This window comes from Trachypithecus francoisi, unplaced genomic scaffold (assembly GCF_009764315.1).
Source record: "Trachypithecus francoisi isolate TF-2019V2 unplaced genomic scaffold, Tfra_2.0 Lachesis_group13, whole genome shotgun sequence".
Lineage (NCBI taxonomy): Eukaryota > Metazoa > Chordata > Mammalia > Primates > Cercopithecidae > Trachypithecus > Trachypithecus francoisi.
This window is the reverse complement of record NW_022681458.1, coordinates 10374478-10394724: the sequence shown is the minus strand read 5'-3', so window position 1 is coordinate 10394724 and position 20247 is coordinate 10374478. Positions and strand designations below refer to the sequence as shown.

At 35.8% G+C, this 20247-nt stretch overlaps 1 protein-coding gene across 8 annotated transcripts in view; it reads left to right on the top strand.

The window, feature by feature from the left end:
* SP100 (SP100 nuclear antigen) overlaps positions 1-20247 on the top strand; it is a 191686-nt gene that overhangs the window by 148078 nt on the left and 23361 nt on the right. The gene's annotated exons all lie outside the window — the stretch shown is intronic.

Genomic DNA, 20247 nt, shown 5'->3' with positions numbered 1-20247 from the left:
GATATCTCCACCTAACCATATCTGGAATATTTTTCAAAATAAAAGTATTAAATTCCTACAGAATCTAGATGGAGTAAGCAGGTCATCCATAGAGAAATGAAAGTCAGTGGAACGTAAATAAAAATCTAACCTTGAAAATGCATCTTAATCAACAACGGCGAGAAAACAAATTTGGCAAAATAAAAATAACATGTCCCTCTCTAATCTGTAGCTGTTAAGAATGAAATATAATCCTACATCATATCATTAATTCATAAATAATACAATGCAGTTTAATATAATAATGATACCACACTATTGAGAATTTCATGAGAATATCAATGATATCTCCTAGAATGTTGGATTCTACTTTCTGTTAACATAAATATCTCTGTATTATTGTTATATATGGTGAATCATTTTAGGCATCTGAATTTCAGAATTGCTGTTGTTTCCTGTGAAAGTAATTTTAAAGTTGAATCTCTAACTCTAGTTCTTAGTTGATTACTTTATTGCTCTGATAATGTTTTAGTCAACGTCTCAGTATTCCTTAATATTATGAAAACTTATGAGCCTTCCTTCCCAACTAGGAGAGAATTATCGGCACTTTCCAGTATCTAACATGAGGCAGGAAACAATAATGTTACATTTTGTTTTGAATTTCTGTAAAAAAAGTTTCTGGTTAAAGATCATTAAAATAATAACAAAGGAGTTAGATTTACGATGACAAAGAGAATGGTGGAGGACAATGAGCACATAAGAGATTTCAAATAAAATCTCGAAGACAAAAAGTGGTCAGAAAAGTGCTAGTTGCAATAGTAGGTAGGGGATGGATGCTTTCAGAGGTTAGGAATCATGGTGCCCTACAGAATTTGTAAGAAACAGTGGAGATGTGAAGGGAGACACACAGCTAAAAACTGATTTGTTATTTGAAAAATGAACAGAGCAATGCATACACTGCTTGTCACCCTGCATGCTGACCACATGCAGGCAGACAGCCTCTCAGGGGCAACCATTGCTGTCATTCATTCTGTCATATGTTAATACTGCCTGCTCTTGGATTTCATATAAATGGGTAAAACATATACATGCTTTTGTGTCTGTCTTATTTTGCTTATCATCTATGTTGCCGTGTTGAACAGTTAGTTTGTTCATTTCTACTGTTGAGTGCTATTCCATTGTGTGAATCTACCACAATCTGCTTACTCATTTTTCTGTTGATGGACATTGGAGTGGATTCCAGTTTGAGACTAGTAAAAATAAAACTGCTGTTCTTGTGCAAGACTTTTTGTGGCAAAATGTTTTCATTTCTCTTGGGTCAATATGTGGGAGTGGAATTACTGGATCATTGTGTAAGAGTACATTTAACCATTTTAAAACCTGACAAACTGTTTTTTTAAAGACTACCAGTGATGGCCTTTCTAGTTTTAGCCATTCCAGTGTTACGATGTGATATCTAATTTTAGTTTTAATTTGTATTTCTTTAATGATAAAATGATATCAAGCACATTTTCATGTGCTAATTGGCAATTTTTTTTTTGTAAAGTGTCTGTTCAAGTCTTTGGCTCATTTATATTATTCAGTTCTACTTACTGATGGGTAGGAGTTTTTAGAAGTGTTTTGTCTGATGTATGTATTGTGAATATTTTAACCCAGTCTGCAGCTTCTCTTTCATTTTCTTAATCATGACTTTTGATGGGAAGAAATCTGTAATTCTGATGAAGTCCAATTTATTATTTTTTCTTTTATGATTAATGACTTTAGTGTACTATCTAAGAAATATTTGCCTACTCAAAGGTCATGAAAATATTCAAAAAACAATTTACAATATAAGCATGGGTTTATATATGTACTTTCTATGCTATACCATTGATCTATTTGTCTACCCTTATGCTGATAAGAATTTGCCTTAAATATCATAGCTTAACAAAAGTCTTGAAGTCAATTAGAAAAGATTGTCTTGGATTTTCTAGATTCTTGCTTTTATACATATCTTTTCAAATCAATTTGTCAATTTCTACAAGAAAAGACTTTAGGATTTTTTTTGGATTTGAATTGAAGCTACAGATAAATTTGGGGAAGCTGACAACAATATTGAGCCTCCAATCTGTTAACATTGTATATCTCTCCATTTACTTAGATGTCTTTAATTTTACCTAGCAGTGCTTATAGTTTTTAGAAGTCATGTACATCTTTCATTATTCTTCTCCAAAAACTATTGAAATAAAAAATTAAATTTAATTGAATTTTAAAAATAATAAATTTATTCCTAGTTATTTTATTGTTTTGGTGTCACTTTAAATGATAATGCTTTTCAAATTCCTCTTTTACTGTTATATGAAAATATAATTGGTTTGAAATGTATTAACCATGAATTTATGGCATTACTAAATTCATGTATTAATTCTAGTAAATTATTTATAGATTTCCTTTGTATTTTAAAGAAATATCTATATCATCAGCAAATAGACTGATTTACTGTTTCTTTCCAAACAATTATTTCCTTTGTTTGGTCTTATTTCACTGGTTAGGAGTTTGAATACAATGTTGAAGAGAAGTGGTGAGAGTAGACTTCCTTGCCTTATTTCCAATTTCAGGAACGAAGCACTTAGCAGCACCATTAAGTGTGATGTTTGCTATACCTTTATACATATTCCTGCTTCTTTCTTCCTTCCTTCCTTCCTTTCTAAAAGATTTGAAAATAACTACTGATTGAGTGAAATCAGACCTTATAAAACTTTATGTAACACTGAAAATAAAAATAAAAAGCAGACATAGTTTGCATTTTTAGAGAGATAAAACAAGGAAAACAATGAACTGTAAAAGATAAAACAGGAAGTCCTAGCCCAAGCAGTCAGACAAAAGAAAGAAACAAAGGGCATCCTAATCGGTAAAGAGGAAGTCAAACTGTCACTGTTCACCAATGATATGATTGTATCCTAGGATATAGACCTGATAAATGAATTTAGTAAAGTTTCAGGATACAAAATCATCAGTAGCACTGCTATACACCAACAACGATCAAGCTGAAAATAAAATCAAATCCCTTTTACAACAGCTGCAAAAAAAAACCAAAAAAAAACAAAAAAACCCCAGCAAAACAACAACAGCAACATCAACGACAAAAAACCAAAACACCTAGGATATACCTAACCAAGGAGGTGAAAGATCTCTGTGAGGAGAACTACAAAACACTGCTGAAAGAAATCATAGATGACACAAACAAATGGAAACACATTCCATGCTCATGGATGGGTAGAATCAATATTGTGAAAACGATCATACTGCCCAAAAGTAACCTACAGATTCAATGGAATTCCCATCAAAATACCACCATCATTATTCGCAGAACTAGAAAAAGAATCCTAAAATTCATATAGAGTCAAAAAAGGGCCCACATTGCCAAAGCAAGACTAAGTAAAAATTCCAGAATCTATAAATAACTCAAACAAATCAACAAGAAAAAATTCAGATAATCTTATCAAAAAGTAGGCAAAGTATATGAATAGACAATTCTCAAAAGAAGATATGCAAATGGCCAAGAAATATATGAAAAAATTCTCAATATCACTAATTATCGGGAAATGCAAATCAAAACCACAATGCGATACCACCTTACTCTTGCAAGAAAAAACATAATTAAAAAATAAAAACATGATAGATGTTGGCATAGATGTGGTGAAAAGGGAACACTTTACACTGCAGGTGGGAATGTAAACTATTACACTGCTATGGAAAACAGTATGAAGATTCCTTAAAGAACTATCATTTGATCCAGCAATCCCACTACTGGGTCTCTACCTAGAGGAAAATAAGTCATGATATAATAAAGACATTGTACATACATGTTTATAGCAGCACAATTAGCAATTGAGAAAATGTGGAACAAGCCTAAATGCCCACCAACCAATGAATGGATAAAGAAAAGTATATATATATATATAACATACATATGTACATACCATGGAGTACTCCTCAGTCATAAAAAGGAATGCAATAATGGCGTTCTCAGCATCCTGGATGGAGTTGGAGACCATTATTCTAAGTGAAGTAACTTAGGGATGGAACCAAGAATCATTATGTTCTCACTTATCAGTGGGAGTTAAGCTATGAGAATGCAAAGGCATAAGAATGATATAATGGACCTTGGGGATTCAAAGGAAAGGGTGGGAGGGGAGTGAGAGATAAAAGAATACACACTGAGTTCAGTGTACACTGCTTGGGTGATGGATGCACCAAAATCCCAGAAATCACCACTAATGAACTTATCCATGTAACCAAAACCACCTGTTCTCCCCAAAAACTATTGAAATAAAATAAAGATAAAATGGAAAAAGTATGAAAAATTATTTAAACAGAATGTAAAGGAAAAATCATATTGAAAGGCAATATTAATAATATTGAAAAAGAATCATCAATATTGATGATATCGATGTTGATTGGAATCAAAGAGAATCCAACTAAAGACACAACTAGGACAAAATGACACAAAAAATGTCAAAATCGAAAATCAGCAAGTTATGGTATGCAATTGTCAATAAAACAAAAAGCAAGACTGTTCCCATTTAACGTCAAATCAAAATTCAAGAAACAAGTCATGAGACACATGTTTTACAGACATTGAAAAACAATTCACCTCTGGTTTTGACTCTTTGCATAAACAAAAATGGACAAAGTATACAGGCTCCGGATAAATTAATAAAAATGATTTAATATTTAATCTTGTGACTTAAAAACAGAGAACACGGCTGGGCATGGTGCCTCATGCTGGTACTCCCAGCACTTCAGGAGGCTGAGGTGGGCAGATCACGAGGTCAGGAGTTCGAGACCAGCCTGACCAACATAGTGAAACCCCATCTCACTAAAAACACAAAAATTAGCCAGGCATGGTGGTGCATGCCTGTAATCCCAGCTACTCGGGAGGCTGAGGCAGAGAATTGCTTGAACCTGGGAGGCAGAGGAGGCAGTGAGCCAAGATCGCGTCTCTGTACTCTAGCCTGGGTGACAGAGTGAGACTCTGTCCCAAACAACAACAACAACAGCAACAAAAACGGAAGAACACATATTTCTCAATATCCTTGAAATATATATCAATATTCAGCATAATCTTAGCCACAAAAGAAGTCTCAAAAAGTTATAATCACTAGAGGTGAAACAGACTTCATAAAGAAAATAAATTACTTAAGATTTTAGAAACCAAAAGAAAACACACTGTGTTGGATCAAAGACGAACTAAAACTTGTAGTTAGAGGTTATTTAGAACCAAGAAGAAGAAAGAGAAAACTAATGACAATGAGATTGAATGAAACAAAAAAAGTTCAACTTTAGAAAGTCTCTATAATTTTATATCAATAAGTAAGAGAGAAAACATATTAAACATATTCACGAATGGGTTTAAAAGGGAATTTGATAAGTCCTAGCAGCTATTATTTTTAAAATTAAAACTCTTTATGAATAAAAACCAACACAACATGAAGTCTCTAAAATCAGCAAATGTTATAGTAAACATTAATGGTGAAGTCATTTAAATAGAAAACAATATGGGGATGTCTACCATTACCACCATCTTTTACATATATATGTGTGTGTACGTATACACATATACATATGTGTTCACATATACATGTTTTAGAAGCTTTAGCTAATGCAATAGGATATGAAAAAAAAATTGATAGAAATACTAAAATAGGGTACAATATGTTCTATAATTATATATGTAGGAAACCTAGAGACCTAATAAAATTCATAAGAACTAGAAAAAGAATTTACTGAGGAGTATATATTAGTCTGTTTTCACACTGCTATAAAGAACTGCTCGAGACTGGGTAATTTATAAAGGAAGAGGTTTAATTGACTTAGTTCAGTGTGGCTGGATAGGCCGCAAGAAACTTCCAATCATGGTGGAAGGGGAAGGGAAACAAGGCACCTTCTTCACAAGGCAACAGGAAGAAGAAGTGCCAGGTGAAGGCGGAAGAGCCCCTTATACCATCAGATCTCATGAGAACTCACTCATTATCATGAGAATAGAATGGGCGAAATCGCCCATGATTCAATTACCTCCACCTGGTCTCTCCCTTGACACCTGGAGATTATGGGGATTACAATTCAAGATGAGATTTTGGGTGGGGACACAGCCAAACCATATGAGAGTATGAATAGAAAATAGATATATAAAACTTATAGTTTTTATTTTGAATGACATACATTGAAAAAAACACTCAGACTCAATAGCAAATACAAATGTATATATTATAAACATCTGAAAGGTATGAGACCTATATGAAGAAAACTATAAAAATCTTATTGAAGAAAATTAAATAAGATCTAAATAAACAGAGATTATGAAAGGCTTCCAATTACAAAAAAGGTAGTAATTTTAAAACATCCATTATTCTGAAATTACTATGTAAGTATGGTGCACTTGCAACCCAGCACCCCATTAAAACTGGATAAAATATTCCTGCATTAGTTTGCTAAGGATAATGGCCTCCAGCTCCATCCATGTCCCTGCAAAGGTCATGATCTCATTCCTTTTTATAGCTGCATGGTATTTCATAGTGTATATGTACCATATTTTCTTCCTCTAGTCTATCACTGATGGCCATTTAGGTTGATTCCATGTCTTTGCTATTGTGAATAGTGCTGACTGCATGTTCTCACTTATAAGCGGGAGCTAAATGATGAGAACACATGGACACACGAGGAGGAACAATACACACTTGGGTCTGTTGGAGGGCGGGGGCTGGGAGGAGGGAGAGGATCAGGAAGAAGAGCTAGTGAATGCTGGTCTTAACACCTGTGTGATGGAATGAATCACACAGCAAATCACCATGGCACACTTTTGCCTATGTAGAACATCTGTACATCCTGCACATGTACCCCCGAACTTAAATAAAAGTTGGAAAAAAACCTGAATCAAATAAATATTAAATGACAGAACAAATATCTGAGTCAGACAAGAAAAATTGAGAAGACAGTAGTTAAAGGAAGATTTCTCTTAATAGGTTAAAATGTTTTTAAAAAGCAATACAAATATAAAAGAGTATAGAAAAGCATTTTCAATATATATGACAAAGGATTAATATATCTGATATTAATTGGCAAAGACTACAATCTATTAATAAAAAGCAACGAATAGCCCCTCCAAAATAGACTGAACAGGCAGCTTAAATATGAGGAAATGAAAATGTCTAATAAAGATATGAATACATAAAAATTAAAACATCAGTGAGAAATTATTGCTCACTCATTAGATTGGCAAACACAATTTCATTAGTGACACTATGCCATGTGGGAGAAGATTCAGAGAAACAGGCACTCATGGCTGGTGTGAGCATGAATTACTACAGCCTTTTCAGAAAAGATTCTGCAACATCCGCTAAATTTTAAAATATACTACAGACTGACCCAGCAAATCCAATTTTGGAATCTATCCCATATAAATAAAAAGACAACATCCATCTTATAAAACAAGAACTGCAGAACTTTCAATGCTCCCAATTTCTTCAAGAGTGAAAGACAGATCCTTACACTGTTCAAAGGGTCTGTAATGATACATCCTTTGCTCCTCTCCTTTTGCTCATGTCTGTCGGGCCACACTCACCTCTGCTGTTTCTTGACTACACCAGAGATTCTCCACTGTTAGAGACTTGATACTGGCTATTTTCTCTGCTTAGCACAGACACATATATCTATGTAGTGAACTAACTCCCTTGTCTCTTTTAGATCCTTGCTTCACTATCACCTTCTCAATGAGGCCTGCTTTGACCAACCTGTCTAAAAATCACAATCACAATCCCCCTAGCATGCCCCCATATCGCCAAGCCCCTAATCTGCCTCTATTTCTTTTTCTCATGCCCTCACTACTCCCTAATATGCCAAATGAATTACTTATTTACTTACTGTTTATCATATTCTTTATTGTCTCTTTTCTCCTCAAAAATATATATGCCATGAGGGCAGAGGTTTTGTTTGTTTTGTCCACTGATTTTTCTTGAGTATCTGATATATACAAGGTGTTCCATAAGTATTTGTTGACTAGATGCTCATAAATGCAAAATTTTTGTTGAAGCATTTGCTTTTACCAGCAAAAATCCCTCAGCAATAACATATACTCCTAAACCTGAAAACAACCTAATTGTCTATTCAGCTGACTGGTTAAGTACATTACTGTAAATATACACTGTTGAACTATTACATAGCTATTTAATTCTAGTAATTTGGATAGATGGTCATAGTTTTGTTGTTCAATGAAAACATCATGTTTGGATCAATATATTATGATCACATTTTTATAAAATTAAAAAAGTCTTTCATTTGTATATAAAATTCAGAATAAATGTTAGGGAAGGCATGGAACCACTACACCCCAGGTGTTAACACTGGCTTAGTGGGCAGTTTCAGAGTTCTAACCAGGTCCCTTCAGATCTTTCTTTTACCATTTTTTAGGTAATATCAGAGAATAGAAATAATAGAGTAAACAGAATAAGACTTTTTAGTAAGTATATTTAATAACCCCATAACTTATTATAAGTTCAATAATAATATTAATATTGAATAAGTTATGATAATATTCAACCAACTAGGAAACTTAGAAATTTAAAAGTTGAGTTTGTAAATTCAAAAATAAAGGTAGGCAAAATAATAAAACATTTAAAAATAAATTGAACAAACAGAATGCAAGACTTGTAGGCTGAAAATGGCAAAATATTGCTGAGAGAAATTAAAGATCAAATAAATAGAGATGCCCATGTTCATGGATTGAAAGACTCAATATATTTAACATGGCAGTTCTCTCCAAATTGATTTAGAGACTCAATATGATTTCCATCAAAATCCCAAATGGCTTTTTTGAAGAAATTGAGAAGCTAATCCTAAAATTTATATGGAATTGCAAGAACCCAGAATAGCCAAAACAATCTCTGAAAAGAAGAAAAAAGTTGGAACATTTATATTTTCTTATTTCAACACTTATTTAAAGCTACCCATATCAAGACAGTTATTGTACTGGCATAAAGATATATAAAGATCAATACAACAGAACTGAGAATGCTGCAATAAATCCTTAGGTTTTTGGTCAATTGATTTTCAACAAAAGTGCCAAGGCAATTAAATGAGGAAAAGATAGTCTTTTCAATCAAGTAGTACCAGTACAACTGGATAGACACATGCAAAAATACGAATGTAGACCCTTACCTCACATCATATACATGAATCAACTCAAAATGGATCATGGATCTAAATGTAAGAGCAGGACCGGTTTCATGAGCATGCATCCTGTGCAGTCACAAACGACTCTGTGCTTAGTTTAGCGTTCCGCTTTCACTGTTCTGAAATCCTTAATAATTTGTGAACAAGGATTCCCCCATTTTTATTTTTCACTGGGTTCTCCAAATTATGTAGTAATCTTCTAAAACAGCAAAAATGATAAGACTTTTGGAAGAAAACACAGGCAAAAATCTTTGTGACTTTAGGTAAGACAAAGAATTAGCTACAACAAAAGTATAATCCTTAAAAGAATAAATAAGTTAAAATTTAACAAAATTCAAATCTTTTGTGCCTCAAATATACCATAAAGAGAAAGAAAATATTAGTCACAGTCTGAGAGAAAACATTAGCCAATCATACTTTTAATAAACTACTTATATTCAAATATGTAAAGAATTCTGATAACTCAGTAAGAAGACAAGCCAATTAAAAATGGGCAAATGATTTGAATAGATATTTCTCCAAAAGACACATGGAAGATAATAAAGACATGAAGAGATGTTCAGTATCATTAGTCATTAGAGAAAAGCAAATTCAAACCACAACAAAATACTAATATGCATTCATTGGAATGGCTATAAACACATACAATAATGAGTTTTAGCAAAGATGTGGAAAAACTGGAACCCTTACACATTGCTATAAAGTGGCCTTTTGGAAACAGTGTAAGATAGATTTTTAAAAAGTGAAAATAACGCTACTATAGAACCCAATAATTTCACTCCTAAATATCTACCTAGAAATGAAAATGTATATCCACACAAAGGCTTGTATGCAAATACTCAAGACAGCATTATTCATAATAGTCAAAAAATAAAAACAATCCAAATTTCCATTGACAGGCAAATGAAAAAAATACCATTGATAGAGCCATATAAAGGAATACAATTCATCAATAAAAAGGAAATAAATATAAATACATGCTAAAACATGGATGAACTTCAAAAATATTACATTCAATGAAATAACCCAGTTGTAAAAGACCGTATAATATATGATCCATTTACATGAAATGTCCAGGAAAGGGAAAACTACAGAGATAGAAAGTATATTGGTGGTTGCCTAGGGCTGGAGAATAGGAGCAGGAATTGATCCCAAATAGTCATGAAGAAGCTTTTAAGGGTAGCGAAAATATTCTACACTTGGATTGTGATGACGGTTGCACAACTCTGTAATTCTGTTTAAAATCATTGAGATACACACTTAAAACAGGAGAATTTTACAGTATGTAAATTATACCTCATTAAAGCTGTAAAAAATAAAGTTGGGTGTGCAGAATAGACTCAGTTGAAGAGTAACTTAGTGAGTCACATTTTTCTTTCTGGAATATAGCTGGGGGAAAAGACATGGAAAATGTGAAAAAAGAAGGTTTTCTTTTGCATAAGATGTTTCAACATTCTGCCAAAGGGAATTCCAGAAGAGAATAGAAAGAATGAGAATAGGGAAATCAAACTAAAAAAGTTTTCCAGAGTTGAAACTAGAACCTTAGATTTAAAAGGCACATCCAGGATGGGATGTCACTAAGACGGCAGAATAGGAGGTTCTGGCTTTAGTGTCTCTCCCAGAAAGACTCATTAGCAACTATCCATAGACAAGGATGCCTTTGTGAAAATTTCAGAACCCAAGAGAGGCTGAATTACCTCCCTTGGACCACAAAACCTGAGAAAAACCACATTAGAAGGGTAAGAGGAATGGTTTCACTTTCCTCCCCAGGAGGAAAGTGCTCCTCTCCAAGGCTGGCAAAGTGCCACATCAAGAGGGTTTTCCTGAGCTCAAAGTTTCTCCAGTGGAGGACATCCTGCTTCTGTAGCATTCTGTGCCACATCTTAGAAGGCCCACTTCTGTCTTGTCTCATGGGAAACAAAGGGGAAATCACTGGGGCTAGAACACCTGTGTTTGACTAGAAATGAAGAAGTGAGGGCAGGGCTCACAGTGGCCAGTGCGTGGATCACCATGCTGGTAACTGTGTTCCTGCTATCTGCACCATAGCAGAGAGCTCAGCTAGCAGCTCTGCCCAACTGCAGAGGCAAGCTGGTGACCTTATTTGGCCAGGGAGCATAGTCAGCAATTCTAACTGGCTTGGGTACCCAGCCAGCAGCCCAGCCCATCTAACGTGTTTAGGTTTCTGTCTTGCCTGACCAGGGAACCCCCCAAAGAGATTCTGCCGAGCCTCAAAGCCTAACATATATCCTTGACCAGGCAGGTAATCAAGTCAGCCACTCTGCCTAACTACAGAGTATGGCCTCTAGCCTTGCTAACCAGGAAGTCCAAATTGAGACCCTGCCCAGGTGCAAAGCCCAGCCAATGGCCTGCATGGGCAGGAAACCAAGCCAATGACCTCTTTCAATGGTGGGCACAGCTTTGGGGCCCCAAGCAACTAGAGATCCCAGCCTGTGGCCATGCCCAGGCAGGGAGTAGAACCAGTCACTCTCCAAATGTAGAACATAGCCTGTGGTCCTACCCGATCACCCAACTGTGGAACACAGCCTTCAACTCTGCCTGATCACAGAGCCCAGCCTGTGATCACACCTAACAGTAGGTTAAGGCCTTGTCCCATCTTAGAGCCTGGCCATTAGCTGCTGCCCAACAAAAGGGTCCAGCCAAAACATCCAAACAACCATAGAGACCAGCAGTGGCCTTATCCAATCTCAGAGCACAGGCAATGATCTGGCCCAGCAAGAGATCTCAACAGAAAGCTCTGCCTGTCCATGGATGCTACCAGCTGACCTATCCAGAACTCCAGGCTGGACTGACTAGTGAAGGGCTTTCCCTGCCAGAACAAACTTATAAAGCCTGGAAGAGGTGATTGTTTCCTCAAATGTGCAGACACCAATGATAAGATGCAAGGATCATAAAGAATCAGGAAAAAATAATACCACTAAAATAAACTAACATGCTCTAATAACTGACTCTAAAGAAATAATGATCTATGAACTTACTGACAAAGAATTCAGAATAATTCTCTTTAAAAAGTTCAGTGAACTATAAGCAAACACTGATAGACAACTCAACAAAATTAGAAAACAATATATAAACAAAGTTATAATGCCAGAAAGGAACAGGAACCATTTTTTAAAAGCCAGAAATCCAGATCTGAAAAATACAATGACTGGATGGAAAAATTTAATAGAGAGCTTTAACAGCTGACTCATTCAAGCAGAAGAAAGACTAAATGAACTCAAAGATAGGTCCTTTGATATTATTTACTCAGAGGAGCAAAAATAGCAAAGAATAAAAATGAGTTTAGAAAAGCCTATGGGATTTATTGGACACCATCAAGTAAAACAACATGCAAATTATGGGAATTACTGAAGGAGAAGAGAGAGAAAATGAACAAGAAGTACATCTAGAGAAGTCATGGCTGGAAACGTCCCACATTTGGGGAGAGAAATGAACATCTAGATTCATTGGGCCCAAAGGTGCCCAAACAGATTGAACAAGAAAATTTGACACCAAAATATTATAATTAAATTATCAAAAGATAAAGACAGAATATTCTGAAAGCAGCAAGGAAAGTATAACTCATTATGTATAACAGAGCCCGCATAAGGCTAGCAGTGAATTTCTCAGCAGAAACGTCCTCTCAGCCCAGGAGAGATTAGGGTGATATATTCAAAATGCTGAAAGAATAGAAACTCTACTGACCAAGAATGTTATACCTGGTAAAGCTGTCCTTCAGAAGCGAGATAAAAACCTTCCCAAACAAGCAAAAGCTGAAGGAGTCCAACATCACCAGACCTGTCTTGCAAGAAATGCGAGAGGGAGTTCTTCAAGCTGAAATGAGATGGTACCAATTCACAACATAACAATATATAAATATACAAAACTTCACCAGTAAAGGTAAATATATAGTGAAAGTCAGAATCTCTAATATTATAATGATTGTGCATAAGTCATTTTCAACTCTGGTATAAAAGTTAAAAAACAAACTATTAAAAATAATTATCTATAGCAATTAATATAGTTGGCTTCATGTCACCACCCAAATCTCATGTTGAATTGTAATCCCCAGTGTTGGAGGAGGGCCCTGGTGGGAGGAATTGGATCATGGGGGTGGATTTCCCCCTTGCTGTTCTTGGGACAGTGAGTTCTTATGAGATCTAGTTTAAAAGTGTGTAGCGCTTCTCCCTTCACTCTCTTTCTCTCCTGCAGCCATGTGAAGACGTGTTTGCTTCCCCTTCACCCTTCCACCATGATTGTAAGTTTTCTGAGGCCTCCCCAGCCATGCCTCCTGTACAGTCTGTGGAACTATGAGTCAACTAAATCTCTTTTCTTTATAAATTACACAGTCTCAGGTAGTTCTATTTTTTTTTTTTTTTTGAGGCAGAGTCTTGCTTTTGCACTGTCAACCAGGCTGAAGTGCAATGGTGCTATCCTGGCTCACTGCCTCCTGGGTTTAAGTGATTCTCCTGCCTCAGCCTCCCAAGTAGCTGGGACTACAGGCACATGCCACCACACCTGGCTAATTATTGTATTTTTAGTAGAGACAGGGTTTCATTATGTTGACCAGGCTGGTCTCAAACTCCTGACCTCAGGTGATCCACCCACCTCGGCCTCCCAAAATGCTGAGATTAGAGGCGTGAGCCACTGCACTGGCCTCAGGTAGTTCTTTAAAGCAGTGTGAGAATGGACTAATATAGTAATTGTTATTGGAGACAAAATATAAAAAATATGTAAATTGTAACATCAATTGACTGAAATGTGAGAGAGGGGAGAAGTAAAAGTATAGAGTTCTGCATGTGATTGAAGTTGTTGGCTTAAAATAGGATGGTATAGCTATAAAAATTTTATGTAAGCCTCATAGTAACCACTAAGTAGAATAGATAAATAAGATTAAGAGAAAGGAATCACAGTATATCATTTCAAAAGTGATTAAATCACAAAGGAGGGCAACAAGAAAAAAAAAAGAAAAAAGGTACTACAAAGCAGTCAGAACACAATTAACAAAGTGGCAATAGTAAGTTCTTACCTGTCAATAAATGGATTAAATTATCTAATCAAAAGAAGTAGAGTGACTGAATGGATTAAAAAAAATCCACAAGATCAAACAATCTGCTGCATATAAGTCTCATTTTAGGCTGGGTGCAGTGGCTCACACATGTAATTCCAGCACTTTGGGAGGCCCAGGCAGATGATCACTTGAGGTCGGAAGCTCAAGACTAGCCTGGCCCATAGTGAAACCTCATTTCTACCCAAAATACAAAAATTGGTTGGGTGTTGTGGCAGGTACCTGTAATCCCAGCTACTTGGGAGGCTGAGGCAGGAGAATCGCTTGAACCTGGGAGGCAGAGTTTGCAGTGAGCCAAGATAGCACCACTGCACTCCAACCTGGGTGACAGAGTGAGACTCTGCCAAAGGGAAAAGAAAGAGAGAGAGACAGTCAGACTCATTTTAGCCCTAAGAACACAAGTAGGCTGAAGGTGAAGGGATGAAAAAAGATATTCCATGCAAAAAATGACCAAAAGAAAGCAGAGGTGAATATATTTATACCAAATGAAATATGCATTAAGTAAAAAATGGCCACAAGAGATACAGAAAATCAATATATAAAGATAAAGGTGACAGTTCATCAAAAGGATACAACTGTAAATATTTTTGCATACAGCACTGGAACTTCTAAATAACTAAAGCAAATACTAACAGAACTGAAAAAAAGAAAAAACAGCAATACAATGTTAGTAGGAGACCTTAATACTCTACCCTCAATAATCATAGATCAATCAGACAGAAAAATATAGGGAAACATTGATCTTGAACCACACTTTAGATCAAATAGACCTAACGAACACATATAGAACATTTCATCAACAGCAGCAGAATACACATTCTACTTCAGTGTACATGAAACATTCTCCAGAAAAAAAAAATCATGTGTTAGGCCACAAAAGAAGTCTTAACAAATTCAAAAGTGAAATCATATCAAGTGTCTTTCCTGGCCACAATATTATGAAACTAGAAATCCATAATAGGAGGAAATTTGAAGAATTCATAACTTTGGTACAGAATATATAAATAATGTAAGGATGTTAAACAACACATTCCTGAATAACCAATAGGTCAAAGAAGAAGCCAAAAAGGTAACTTATAAATATCCTGAGGCAAACAAAAATGAAAACACAACCTAGCAAAACTATGGAATGCAGTAAGAGCAGTTCTGAGGCAAGTTTAGAGCTATAAATACCTACATTAGGAAAAATATCTTAAATCATTAACTTTACAGTTGATGAAGAAGATAAGGTAACCCAAAGTTAGCAGCAGAAGGGAGAAAATAATGTAGATTAGAGCAGAAATAAATAGGGAATAGGAAAACAATAGAAAAGATAAACAAAACTCAGAATTGGTTCTTTGAAAAGATAAAATTAGCAAATCTTTCACTAAACTAACCAAGTTAAAAAAGAGACAAGACTCAAATAAACTTACAAATGACAGAGGAAACATTACAACTGATAACATGATAATACAAAGAATCATGAGACTACTATGAACAATTATGCATCAACAAATGGATAACCTAGAAGAAATAGACAAATTCCTAGAAATACACAATCTATCAAAAGTGAATCCTGAAAAAACAGATAATCTAAACAGACCAATAATGAGTAAAAAGATTGAATAAGGAAACAACCAGTTGGCTATGCTAGTGAATTCTACCAAACATTTAAGAAGAAACTAATACCAATCCTTCTAAAACTCTTCCAAAAAAAAAAATTAAGAGCAAGGAACACTTCCAAACTCATTTTATGTGCATTACCTTGATACCTAAGCCAGATTAGAACACTACAAGAAAAAAAATTGCAGCCCATTCCCCCGATATACATAGATGGAACAATTAGGTACAAAACACTACCAAACCAAACCAAATTCAACAGTACGCTAAAATGATCACTTACCACCATCAAGTGGGATTTATCCCCGGGACGCAAGGATGATGCAACATGTAAATCAATAAAGGTGTTGTGCAACATTAACAGAATGAAGGACAAAAATCATATGAACATTTTCATAGATGCAGAAAAAGGATTTGAAAACTTCAACATCCTTTCATGACAAAAAAAAAAAAAAGTTTAACAAATTGGGTATAAATGAAATATACCATAAAGGCCATGTATGACAAGCCCATCTAACAAGATTAGATTCTGATTGAGAAATCTAAAAAAGGTGAATCATAGAAACAGAGTCAAATAGCAGTTGCCAAGGGCTGGGAAGTGGGAGGATGGGAAAATGTTGGTTAAAGGGCACAGACTTTCAGTTATAAGATGGATAAGTTCTGGGAATTTAATGTGTAGTATGGACACTATAGTTAACAATAATGGCCGGGCGCGGTGGCTCAAGCCTGTAATCCCAGCACTTTGGGAGGCCGAGGTGGGTGGATCACGAGGTCAGGAGATCGAGACCCTCCTGGCTAACACGGTGAAACTCCGTCTCTACTAAAAATACAAAAAACTAGCCGGGCGCAGTGGCGGGCGCCTATAGTCCCAGCTACCCGGAGGCTGAGGCGGGAGAATGGCGGGAACCCGGGAGGCGGAGCTTGCAGTGAGCCGAGATCGCGCCACTGCACTCCAGCCTAGGTGACACAGCGAGACTCTGTCTCAAAAAAAAAAAAAAAAAAAAAAAAATGTATTACATACTTGAAATTTGGTAAGAGAATAGATCTTAAATATTCTCATCACACACATACAGTGGTAACTATGTGACATGACGGATATGTTAACTAACTTGATTGTGGTAATCATTTCACAATATAAACATGAAATCATCATGTTGTACACCTTCAATGTATACAATTGTACCTCAACAATACCAAAAAAAAAAAAGGTAATCACAACTAAATATTTTAACCTTAGGAGACTTCTAATTCAAGCAATTATATCATGGTCTGTGTTCCTAAAGTACTGGATTGTATTTACACATTTAGATGATTTCTGTAGGATGACAAATGTGGCTGCATTATGCCCCTACAGCCATAAAACCTCCCTGGGGAACCTCCCATTCCCATCATGGACCCGACACACAACAATTCCAAATTAACCATATTTAGTTAAGAAAATGCTGGCACCCCAATTGGGAATTGCTCACTGATTACCCAGAAAATCCCCTCCCCCCCCTTTTTTTTGAGATGGAGTCTCACTCTCTTGCCCAGGCTGGAGTGCAGTGGTGCGATCTTGCCACTACAACTTCCACCCCTGTTTTCAAGCAATTCTCCCTGCCGCAGACTCCTGAGTAGCTGGGATTACAGGTTCCTGCCACCACGCCCAGCTAATTTTTGTATTTTTCAGTAGAAATGTGGTTTCACCATGTTGGCCAGGCTGGTCTTGAACTCCTGACCTCAGGTGATTCATCTGCCTTGGCTTCCCAAAGTACTGGGATTACAGGTGTGAGCCACTGCACCCAGTCAATCCCTCCCCTTATGAAGGAATATTCCATGCCTTCATTATGCTTATCCACATAGCATGTGAGCTCTGGCCAGGTTGGGCATGGCTCATTCTTTTGAGCACACTTGCATTCCTCTCTTGAGTGTGTATTTGCTTTTGCTCTGCAATCTTCTTTACTTTCACTTTGGTCTGGCCTTCAAATTCTTTTCTGGGGCAAAGACAAGAACCTGTACCGGCCTGCTGACAGCACCATTATTAATACCGTCATTTTACAGGGAAGAAACAAGGCTTGCCCCATCTCTACATGCATGCAGTGGCAGAGCTGGACTTCACACCACCCTTCCGCAATCATCCTAGTGTTGATCCTCCCTGCTCCTACCCTCTCTACCATCTGGCTTTAGTTACTACACTCTTAATCATTGCACTATATTGCCTTTCAAATGTGGTGAAGCCTCAAAACTGACTATGTACTAGGCCACAAGAGAAACAACAATAGACTCTCACAAATGGAAATCTTAAGGAACACATTTTCTGACCACAATGTGATAGGATCAGAGGGAACAACCAAAGGACAGGGGACAACTTCCCCAACTCATTCCACTGAGAAATTTTAAAAGCTGCTTCCAAACACTTCTTAAGTTAACCAGGAAATCAAAATCAAAATAACAAATGGCTAAGAAATAAACGCCAATGAAAACACCATATATTATAAAGGCCAAACATTTCCAAAGTGCCACAGAGGTGAACATTCATGGCCTAAAATGCATTTATTAGAAAATAGGAAACACTGACAAGTAAATTAAGTTTTAAACCAATGTATTAGAAACAGAACACAAGGTAATCCCCTCAACAAAGGAGAAGTAAAGAATTAGGAAAGAAAATATACAGAAAAATATAATAAAGAAAAGCAAGATTTAATTAAACCCCAAACAGAAAATAAGAGTAGTGGATCAATAAAAACAAAAGGTGGTTCATTGAAAAGACCAACAAAATGGAAAGATTGATCAAAAAATCAAGGAAAAAACAATAATAAACAATGGGAGGAATAGGAAAAAGGAAACATCTTCAGAGAAGGAAAGAATTAAAACTTTATTCAAGAAATTCCTATACAACTTTCTATCAATAAGAAGAGAATCTAGGAAAATAGTTACTTTTTAGGACAATATAAATGATAAAAACTATCTCAAAGTTCAGCATAAGAACTAAAAATAATAGAAGAAATGCATAATATACTTCCAGAGCTTGGAAATGCATAATACACTTCCACAGACATCGGTTTCAAATCATTTAATGGACAATTTTTAGCAATCTTTCAAGGAACAGGTAATGTCTGCATTAAACAAACCATTCTAATACATATATGTGCATATATAATATATTCAAAATTCAGTCACCCCCAGTTATTTCATGAGGCTGCTATAGTTCTGCTATCGATCCCAGAAATACAAAATAAGAAATGAAAATTGTAGGTCACAAAGTTGCTTATAAACACATGAGGTAAAATCCCACAATAAAATATATGTAAATCCAACACAGGAATGGATGAAAAATCATGTGACATGACCCCATAGGTGTTATCTCAGGAATTCCAGGACAGATCACATTAGAGAATTGATCTATGTATTTTGTTAAGCCTGGCAGGTTGAACACACCTGCATTCATCTTTGTTCCCTGTGAAATCCCATGAAACCACCTGTAATAGAGAGTTACAGACAGAAAAGCAACAAGAACCAGGGAACAGAGGAGGAAAAGGACATCAAATAAGAGATAACCAAACATTTCAGAAGATAGGTGCATACATGGCAGCTAATTTCAGAGTGAAAGAATAAATACCAGATTACTTGCTGAGGAAATGCTGACAAGGAGCAAGCCCATGTATGCTTTAGAACTCTGGAAGTGGTTAGGAATTAGAGGCACTGTTCCTTCAGAAGATAAATTGGAAGATGAAAATCAAAATGGGGCACAGTCAATGAGAGGCATTCCTTACACATAGCTTCTAATCAGATTTCTAGTGTCTCGTTCCAAAATGTGAATGGACACTTAATGGACACTTGATGAATTCTTTCAGAACAAGCAAATAATGGAGCAGGAGCTGGGAAAAAAACCTGGAAGGAACTAACACTTAAAACAATTTTGGAAGAAACACGAAATTTAAAAATCATCATCCTCATTAGTGGAGAGAAAATATTGGATTTCTTGAAACAACAACAACAAGATGCTATAAATGAGAAACAACTTTTTAAAAGGGCTTTTGGAAATTAAAAATATGATGGCAGAAATTTTTAAATCACTAGTAGAAATGAAGCTCCTGAGAAAATGTCATAGAAGGTAGATTCAAAAGTAGAAGACATACAAGATTGTCAAGAAAAAAAAACAAGAAGTCTCTAGAGAATCAAACTAGGAAACCTAATATCCAACTAACAGGAATTCCAAAAGATAAAAAAGAGAGATAAAGCAGAAGGGAGAAAAATAATCAAATAATATCACAAGGAAAATGATCAGAATTGAAATAAAGTTGTCCATTTGAAAAGGCCCTGAAGAGCAAAGCACAACAAATGAATTTAACACTCACATCAAGGCAAGCTATCATGAAATTTTAGAATCAAGGGATTAAAGAGAAGAGCCAGAA